General features: G+C 39.5%; 1 long non-coding RNA gene across 1 annotated transcript in view; it reads left to right on the plus strand.

The window, feature by feature from the left end:
* The window catches only part of LOC110255523, a 34,229-nt gene that overhangs the window by 3,543 nt on the left and 20,655 nt on the right, over positions 1-10,031 (plus strand). The window contains exon 2 of the long non-coding RNA XR_002335960.1: positions 251-317. This is a non-coding gene — a long non-coding RNA (uncharacterized LOC110255523). The remainder of the gene's footprint in view (positions 1-250; positions 318-10,031) is intronic.

A 10,031-nucleotide genomic window follows, 5' to 3' on the forward strand; every position in this document is an offset into this window, starting at 1 on the left:
TATCATATGGCTTAAGCGTGGTCTTTTGGTAGATATTCTTGATGTTCTCTAAGTTTCCTCTTGTTTTGGTGTCTAGCATTAGTTTGGGGAAATTCTCAGATGTTAATTCTTCAAATATTTCTTTTGGTTTTCTTATCTTTCTGGGTTTCCCATTACATGTGTGTCCATTGTAATTCTCTCACAATTTTGGGATATTCCATTCTTTTTTTTTTTTTTTTTTTTTCCAGTCTATATTCTCTTTGCCTTTCAGGTTTGGAAGTTTCTGTGGACAAATCCTCAAGCTCAGGGATTCTTTCCTCAGCCATGTCCAGTCCACAGTAAGTCCATCAAAGGCATTTTTCATCTTTTAGTCTTCTTTACCCTGGCGTTTCTCTCTGATCCTTTCTTAGAATTTCCATCTCTCTGCTTACATTCCCCATCTGGTCTTGCATGTTGGCTACTTCTTCCATTATAGCCCTTAGTATATTAATCATAGTGGTTTTAGAGTCACGGTCTGATAATTCCAGCATCCCTGCCACATCTGGGTCTGAATGTGATGCTTACTCTGTTTCTTTAAATTGTGTTTTTTACCTTTTAGTGGGCCATGTAACTTTTTATTTAAAGCTATATTGTACTCAGTAAAAGGAATGTGTTAAATAGGTCTTTTGTAATGTAGTGGTGAGGTGCAAAAGGAGGGAGGAGTTTCCTATAGTCTTATGGTTAGGTCCTAGGCTTTTAGTAAGCCTACGCTGCTGAGCTGTTAACTTCACAATTACTTCTTGGTTTTTCCTTTCCTTCACTCCTTTACATGGTTCAGGATGACCAGAGGGACCTGCAGTTGGGTATTCTTCGCTTTCTTCTGTGTAGAAGGCTAGAGGGGGCCACAGTTGTATTTTCCTTCCCCCACATGGAAAACTAGGGAGGCTGAAGTTGGCCACTTCCCTTCCCCCACATTAGTTAGACTGATAGAACCCCCCTATGTTAGTTCTGTTAAAATAGTTCCTTATTCAGACTGCTCTGGTATATGTCAAAGTGGTTACTTTCCCCATCCTCCTGTTGGAAGCCCAAAGAGATTTTTCTCTGACCTTTACTGTAAGAACCTGGTAGACCTCCTGGAGGTAAAACTCAGAAGTGTGAGCCATCCTCACCCCTTGTAACAGCCGAGTCTCCCTGGAGTTGTTATCTCTCAGACTTGCCCACACTGAGCCTCTAGCAATTTGTTAGTTTAGATTTTCCTCCCCTGTTACTGGTTCTCATCAAGGTGGGTTTCTGCTCCAAAAGTTGCCATTCTCTGTATTCACCTCTCTGTCTCTCTGCTTTGGGAAGCCATCAACCCACACGTAAAATTAAAAATGGAGCAAAGCCATGAAGCAAAGCATACCAAAATCATTTCAATTAAATTAAGGAGATAAATGTTTTTCAAAAACAGAATAAAGATAATGTAAAGTGAAGGCATGTAGTCTTCGAAAGGGAAAAGACTTTTCAAGCATAATACCAAGGCAAACAAACTGAAAGAAAAATATTGATATATTGTAATACCTAAAGATCTGAAATTTCTATTTGTCAAAATTTTTCATAAACAAAATTAAAAGTAGAATTTAATATGGAGGCATACATGGACCATATTTGATAAAGGATTACTACCACTAGTCTAAAAAGAGCTCTTTAAAATAACAAAAAATGAACACCTCAATTTTTTTAAGTGGTGAAGGAACATGACCATTCATACAAAAATGCGATTCATCAATAGAGGATATAAATATTTGGCTTCAGGGGAATTCCCTTGTAGTATAGTGGGTTAAGAATCCCATGTTGTCATTGCAGCAGCTCAGGTTGCTGCTGTGGTGCAGGTTTGATCCCTGTCCTGGGAACTTCCACATGCTATAGGTGCAGCCAAAATATATGTAGTAAATATTTGGCTTCAGAAGTAGTCATAAAAAGATACATGCACCCCTATGTTCATTGCAGCACTATTCACAATAGCCCAGACATGGAAACAACCTAAATGTTCATTGACAGATGAATGGATTAAGAAGATGTGGTATATATGCACAATGGAATACTATTCAGGCATAAAAAGAACAAAATAATGCCATTTGCAGCAACATAGATGGATCTAGAGACTCTCATACTAAGTGAAGTAAGTCAGAAAGAGAAAGACAAATACCATATGATACCACTTATATCTGGGATCTAATATGTAGTACAAATGAACCTTTCCACAGAATAGAAAATCATGGACACGGAGAACAGACTTGTGGTTGCCAAGTAGGAGGGGCAGAAACTGGGAGGCACTGGGATGCACTGGGAGATTGGGGTGATAATGCAAACTATTGCCTTTGGAGTGGATAATCAATAAGATCCTGCTGTGTAGCACTGGGAACTATGTCTATATATTACGATGGTATAATGTGAGAAAAAGAATATACATATATATATTGAATATACATAATATATATGTATATTCTTTTATAACTGGGTCGCTTTGCTGTGCAGTAGAAATTGACAGAACACTGCAAATCAACTATAATGGCAAAAATAAAAATCAGTAAAAAAATTAGAATAGTAAATATTTTACCTATCAAACTGATAGAGCTTTTTTTAGTTGTTTTTATTTTTATTTTTTGACCCTTTTTTATTTTTTTATTACTCAGTGAATTTTACATTTATAGTTGTACAACGATCATCACAACCAAATTATATAGCATTTCCATCCCAAGCCCTCGGTGCATCCCCCTACCCTGCAACCTGTGTAATTTGGAAACCGTAAGTTTTTCAAGTCTGTGAATCAGTATCTATTCTGCAAAGAAGTTCCTTGTGTCCTTTTTTTAGATTTCACATGTAAATGATAGCATTTGATGCTGGTATCTCATTGTCTGACTGACTTCACTCAGCATGATAATTTCTAGATCCATCATGTTGCTGCAAATGCCGTTATTTCATTCCTTTTAATGGCTGAGTAATATTCCATTATGTATATATAACACTTCTTCTTTATCCACCCCTCTGTCAATGGACATTTAGGTTGTTTCCATGTCTTGGCTATTATAGAGTGCTGTAATGAACGTTGGAGTACATGTGTCTTTTCAAGTCATGGTAGTCTCTGGATAGATGCCCAGGAGTGGAATTGCTGGATCAAATGGCAATTCTATTTTTAGTTTTCTGAGGCATCTCCATACTGTTTTTCACAGTGGCTGCACCAATTTACATTCCCACCAACAGTGTACTAGGGTTCCTTTTTCTCCACACCCTCTCCAGCACTTATTGTTTGTAGACTTTTTGATGATGGCCATTCTGGCCAGTGTAAAGTGGTACCTCATAGTGGTTTTGATTTGTATTTCTCTAATAATGAGTGATGTTGACCATCTTTTCATGTGTTTTGTGGCCATCTGTATGTCTTCTTTGGAGAAGTGTCTGTGTAGATCTTCTGCCCATTTTTGGATGGAGTTGTTTGTTTTTTCAGTATTGAGCTGCAGAAGGTGTTTATAAATTTTGGAGATTAATACCTTGTCGGTCGCTTCATTTGCAAATGTTTTCTCCCATTCTGTGGTTGTCTTTTCGTTTTGTTTAGGGTTTTCTTTGTTGTGCAGAAACTTTTAGGTATAGTTAAGTCCCATTTGTTTATTTTTGTTTTTATTGTCATTACTCTAAGAGGTGGATTTGAGAAGATGTTGCTGTTGTTGTTTTTAAATAAAGAGGCTGGAGTTCCTGTCATGGTACAGCAGAAACGAATCCGACTAGGAACCATGAGGTTGCAGGTTCAATCCCCGGCCTCAATCAGTGGGTTAAGAATCCAGCCTTGCCATGAGTGGTGATGTGGGTTACATATGCAGCTTGGATCTGGCTTTGCTGTGGCTCTGGCATAGGCCGGCAGCTACAGCTCCTATTCGACCCCTAGCCTGGGAACCTCCATATGCCGTGGGTGCAGCCCTCAAAAAAGCAAAAAAAAAATAGATAAAAAAATAAAATAAAGAGGCTGACCCCTGTCAAGTGTGAGGGAAGATAGTTTCCTATAGAGAAAGGAGAATTTTAAGTCACAGTCCTTCTAGAAAGCAATATGGCAATATATATCAAACTCTTAAAAATATGATAGCCCTTAAAAAAATGTTACGTCAGTTCTAGAAATTTAATTCTAAAAACAAGACACAGGTATGTACAATGATTGATTTCAAACTGATTTAGTAAAAAACACTAAATGTCCAACAAGAGGGATGCAATTAAATAAATCACAGTCCATGTTACAAAGATTTAATGACGTGAGAAAATATTCATGAATGGAAGTGTGTGTGAAGAAGAATTATGCTATGACCCAGACTATTATTAATAATATACCAAATAGAGTCCCGATAATTATTAAGATAATTATGTAATGAATATATTTAAATATTTAAAAAGATATTTAAATGAATATCTTTAAAATACTAGAAGTGTTTTTACAGCAATTATTCTAAATGTGAGGATTACAAGGTGGTATTTATTTTCTTCTTTTTTCTTCTCTAGAATTAGCCTACCTGTAATGAATCTAAATCAAACATACACATATATACACACATTTTATGGTTTTCAAAATAACAGCTATATTTTTTTTTATTTTTTAAAGTATGGAGTTATATGCTTAAGGTCACTTTTAGGAATGTTGTTCATAGTAAGAGGCAGCAAAATAAAATAAACCTAAAATAAACCTAAAGATTTAAACAATCTTTGATACCTTAACTTGATAGAGTATTATGCAGTTATTTTAAATAATTACTATAAATCAATATGATACAATATACTAAGTAAAAAACCAGCATCAGAATGGAAAAGCAATGGCGTGTCAATTATGCAAGACTCTCCTATGCATGCAAACAAAGTCTGAGATGAAACATGGAAAATTAAAATAGTTTGTAATTGTAATGGGAGTGTAGGTGTTTGTTATTTCTGATACTCTCATGGTATTATTTATTCAATAATACCAATTATAATACAAATTAGATTTCTCACAAGATACTACTATTAATCTTATGACAAATGTGATTACTCTTATTTAAAAACTGGCTTATGTCTTAAAATTCAAGTTTATTTTGATTCTGAGGGTTTGGTTTGTTTTTGTTGTTGTTTGTCATTGTTGGCGATGGGGACGGATTTTGGCCATGCCTGTGGCATATGTAAGTTCTCAGGCCAGGGATCAAACCCAAGCCACAGCTGTGACAATGCAGGATCCTTAACCACTAGGCCCTGATTCTGGTTGTTTTTGATCCACCTCATTTACTTAAAAAACAAAACAAAAAACAAATCCTAACACCCTGCAAGTATTATTTTGTTTGGGGTTCACTTTCCAACCAAGAATATATAAGAATCTAAGCTGAAGTGTGGGAAGACCTTGGCCTCGCCCTGCCCTGTCCCTGGCTGTGTGACACGGGGCCAGTCATTGAACATGTCTGAATCAGAGCTACATCTGTTGAATGGGCATTATAACACCTAACCTGGGGGAAGGGGGAGGATAGTTGCTGTTCTCATCCTGAGGACAGCAGAACGTCACTGTGAGAAACTGCAGTTTAGCTCCTCACCAGGGTAGAGAAGCAAACTGAGGACACAGTTCAAGGACAGTGACAAATAAACTGCCCTCTGGGGGCCCTTCGCTGCCATGTACGCGGGCATAAGAGACACACCAATGTTTTGAGGGAGGAAATCTTCGTGTTTTCCCACTCACCGGTCTTCTGCATGGCTCTAAATCCACCAGAAAAATGCTGCTCAGTCAAGGAGGTCTGGCCTGTGACTCTAGGGGTGGGGAAGGGAGCTGCTTTCAAGGCCACTGGCATGATCCTGCCCCAGGGACTTTGAACCAGCTTTCCCTCTTCTCTCCCTCAGATACTCCAAAGTTTACTCTCGTATTCCCTTCTAGTCTTTGCTTAATTATTCCCCTCTTGATGAGGGCCACGTGATCACCCTATTTCAATTTCACCTACCCTCCCTAACTTCTAACCATCTGAGTCTGCCTTACTTTGCTCCCTGGTCATTATCCCCTTTTAGTGTGCTATACCTTCATGGATGCTTATTTCCATCTCCCCCGTCTCTAATCCCCCATGAGGACAGAGATCTTGGTCTGGTCTGTTCACTGTAGTATTTCCAATGCTTTAAGCACCAAAGAGCAAACACTGTTCTCTACATGACTCATGGGGCATAACTGCCTACTTCCTGGACTCCTGGCCACTGAGGCTTTACCATGAAAGAAATGCAAACCTTTCTTGCTAAGTCACTTTCATTTGGTAAGAGCTACTAAGTAAAACCCGACTTGATTATCTCAAGGTTACAAAAATCACAAAAGCAAGATCCTGCTTAATATTCCAGGAGAGAGAAGTTTCAGGAGGAAAAAAAAAAAAAGAATGATAGTCTTTTTGATAGCTCTCACGGCTTGGGTTCATCTCTTCGGGAGACATGAAGTCATTTCAGGATTCTCGTGTTAGATTTTCACAGGGATAAAAGGGATAAACACAGTGATGGGCACATACTAACCTTCAAAAACAATAAAAATAAATAGTAGGGACATCTAATCCTTTTGATGGTTCTCTGGGGCCTCAGAAAATCCAATCCCTGTTTTTTTCTACCCACTTCTCTCTGTTTGTTATTACCCTCTCTTGCTCTTGAGCTAAGCAAACAGTCATAAAACAATTAAAGGATGACTCAATGAAAAACACCGTGGAGGAAATGAGACTTTGTACCATTCCTTTTTTCCTTGATATTTATGTTTCCTGTAACAGGAGAATAGAGAAGGGATAAAACATTTGCTGCAAGCCTGTGAGCTGGGTGATTAATAATAGCAGCAGCCGATATTAAGCACCTACTATTTGCCAGGCACTGGGCTGGCCTGGTGGCAATGCTGAGAGTCTGAGAGAAAAGAAAAGGGAAAGTTGGATTCCCCGAGGTCTCCTCTGGAAGGAGGTTCTGCTTCACTTTAGCCAAAGCATCTTGAAACCCCATTATCCCCTGAAGTGGAGGTGAGCAGGGAATGGGAAGAGGCTGCCCTTCAGGTCAGCTCCAAGACCTACCTCTCTCCCAGGCTGCACTTCCAGCAGGATCCCCTCCAAAAATCCATTTTGGAAAGTTCTACTCAATTCCAGTGAATTTAAGTATCTCCTGTGCACCTATAACATGCCAGGCACTGTATCAAGCTCCTGGGATACAGGCAAAAATGCTGCCCACTGCTGAATATGAAGTAGAGCTATTACCTTTAGTGCAAGCAAGCTGACACCAAAGAAAGTTTCATCTAGAAACAAACTTCAGAGGGAGCTGGGCTGGTGGGAGAAACCACAGACTCTACAAGCCTGGCTGTATGACCTTGATGTTCCACAGGGCAAGGGGAGTTAGGGACCTAAGAGCTGCTTCTCTTATAGGCAAATGCCTTGAAATAATTTGAGATATACCAGAAAGCATCCCAATGTCCTTCCCTATCTCCTGCCATGACACCTGCAGTCACACCTTTCAAGAGTATTTTATTAGGTCCCTAAAGCCCCTCATTCACTGAGTGACCCATATTAATATGAAAGAGCCCCCTAGGAGGATCAGCCAAACACAACAGGTTTTATCAAGGCATGCATGCATTCAACACCAAGCATACTGAACAAGAAAAAAATCCTGGCCTTCTAGATGCTAATAAAGAAAGCCTTATAATGAGATAATTATAGCTTAGGGAAATATTACACTCATGGATGCATTTACTTTCTCATTCAACAAAAATGTATTGAAATTTGCTTTGTTCCAAGCACTGTGCTAGGTATCAGAGATAGAATATAATGATAAATAGACAACATCACTGCTATCATGGAGCTTATCACCATAAAGAAGAAATATTTTTCTTTTTTTAAATTGTTTTTATTAAAGTATAGTTGATTTGCAATGTTCTGTCAATTTGTGCTGTACAGCAAAGTGACCCAGTCACACACATACATACATTCTTTTTCTCGTATTATCTTCTATCATGTTCTATCATAAGAGATTGGATATGTTTTCCCTATATGATAGGACCTTATTGCTTATTCATTCTAATATAATCATTTGCATCTACTCACTCCAAACTCCCAGTCCATCCGACTCCCTCCCCCTCCCTCTTGGCAAGCAGAAATCGATTCTCCATGTCTGTGAGTCTTTTTATGTTCTGTAGATAGGTTCAGAAAGATTTTTTTAGTGTGAACAAGTTTGATAATTTCAGATGATGTTCAGATAGTGCTATGATGTCATCAGAAATAATGATAGTGGTGAACAGCTCTGTATGAGGGTGGCCCATCAAAGTAGAGACGTTGTAACTGAGGCCTAGGGGATGACAAGTAATACCACACAAAGACTGGCAGGATGATACTCCAGGCAGAGGGGAGCATAAGAGCCACAGCCCTAAGGAGGCAGTGGTCTCAGCATTCTTGAGAAACATAAATAAGGCCAGTGTGGGAGGAATTGGGCCTGAAAGATACGAGAGCAATGAGCACAGTGGTGGACACTGACAGCTCACATAAGGCCCTGAATGTGGGGAGAACTGTTAGCTTTTATCCTCACTGCTATGGCAAGTCATCGAAGGATCTTCGTCAGGGAAGTGACCCAATCTCATTTACATTTTCTCAAAATCACTTGGTGGAGAAGGGATTGTTGGGGCACAAGTATGAAAGCACAGTAGTTAATTACAAGGCCAATGCTCAGTCCAAATGAGAAATGATGGTGGTTCCAGCCAGGCAGCAGACACAAAGGGTTGTGAACAGGTTTGGGATTGATTTGGTGGGAGAATCCACCAGACTTGCTAATAGACTGGATTTCCAGGTGTGTGTGAGAAAAAAGAAACAAAGACGCGTCATGTGCACGCAATTAGGCGGATGATGGTAACGTCTATCAGGGAAGCTAGACTTCAGAACATGGATATCATCTGCCTGTGATGACGTTGGTCATGGTATCTGCGTATTTGTGTTGATACTAGTCATGGCATTTGAAAAATGATCATCTACAGAGTAGGGGGGTGTGGACTGCTTGAGGATTAATTCGGGGGCACTCAATGTTTAGAGATTGAGCAGAAAAGGAATTGGCAAAAGATGCTGTGGAGGAGCAACCAATGGGGAGGAAAAGCAGGTGAATGTGGTGCAGAGGATGCTGAGGAAGACAGGTGCAAGAGCAGGAAGTTAGCTGAATCGACTGTGTTGTGAGGTCGATGAAGACAGAGAAGGACCATTCTATTTGGTTGCTATGAAGGTCATGGGAAAACTGGACCTCCTAGGTGTCAGTGGGAAGGAATGAACGAAAGCCTCAAAACCCGTCCTCCCAATGACCATCCAGCCTGCCTGAACTCCCCATTTTTGGCCTTTCAGAAAAACTTGCAGACCTGAGTTTGCATCCTGGCTCTTCCACTTCCTACCCATATGAACTTGGGCAACTTACCAATCCTTTCTGAGCATGAGTTGCATCTTCTGTAAAATGGGAATAACTGTCATGTGTGTTGCTGAATGTCATATGTAAACACAATAGGCTCTGGAAAACAGTAGGTGTTCAAGAAGTGGTAACTGTTCATCATAATTTTCTCTCCTGTGTTGCTTGTTCAGTACATTCCAGGTGGGCAAGCTCCCCTTGTCTCTGTTTAACTGGCAGCTCTGATTGACAAGCCCCCGTACAGAATCACCTCAACTGACACCGTACCTAACATGAACTGCAAGCTCAATTAAATGTTTGTGGTAATGGAAAATGAATGTGATATTTGTAGAGTGTCCACAGAAACCCTTGGAGGATTAACTCAAAGAGCAAAATGACCAGTTCCTTCTTTTTCTACAAGGACACCCAGAGTACGCATTGTTCCCAAATTACCAGAGGGCTGAAAATAGGCTCCTTTCTCCATTAAGAGCATGATGCCCTTTCTTAAAACTTACCCTGGAATTAATCATTGGGCATTTCTATTGTAGATATCACTACTCTCTAAAGCGGAAATGTCATTCAGAGAAAATCAGACAGTCAGATAATTCCAAGTTTTATTGAATATGCTTTACAAAGGGGTATTTGATTGTCATATCCAGGTACTCACCACAAATCAGAAAAAACAAATTTTA

This window comes from Sus scrofa, chromosome 9 (assembly GCF_000003025.6).
Source record: "Sus scrofa isolate TJ Tabasco breed Duroc chromosome 9, Sscrofa11.1, whole genome shotgun sequence".
NCBI classification, from domain to species: domain Eukaryota; kingdom Metazoa; phylum Chordata; class Mammalia; order Artiodactyla; family Suidae; genus Sus; species Sus scrofa.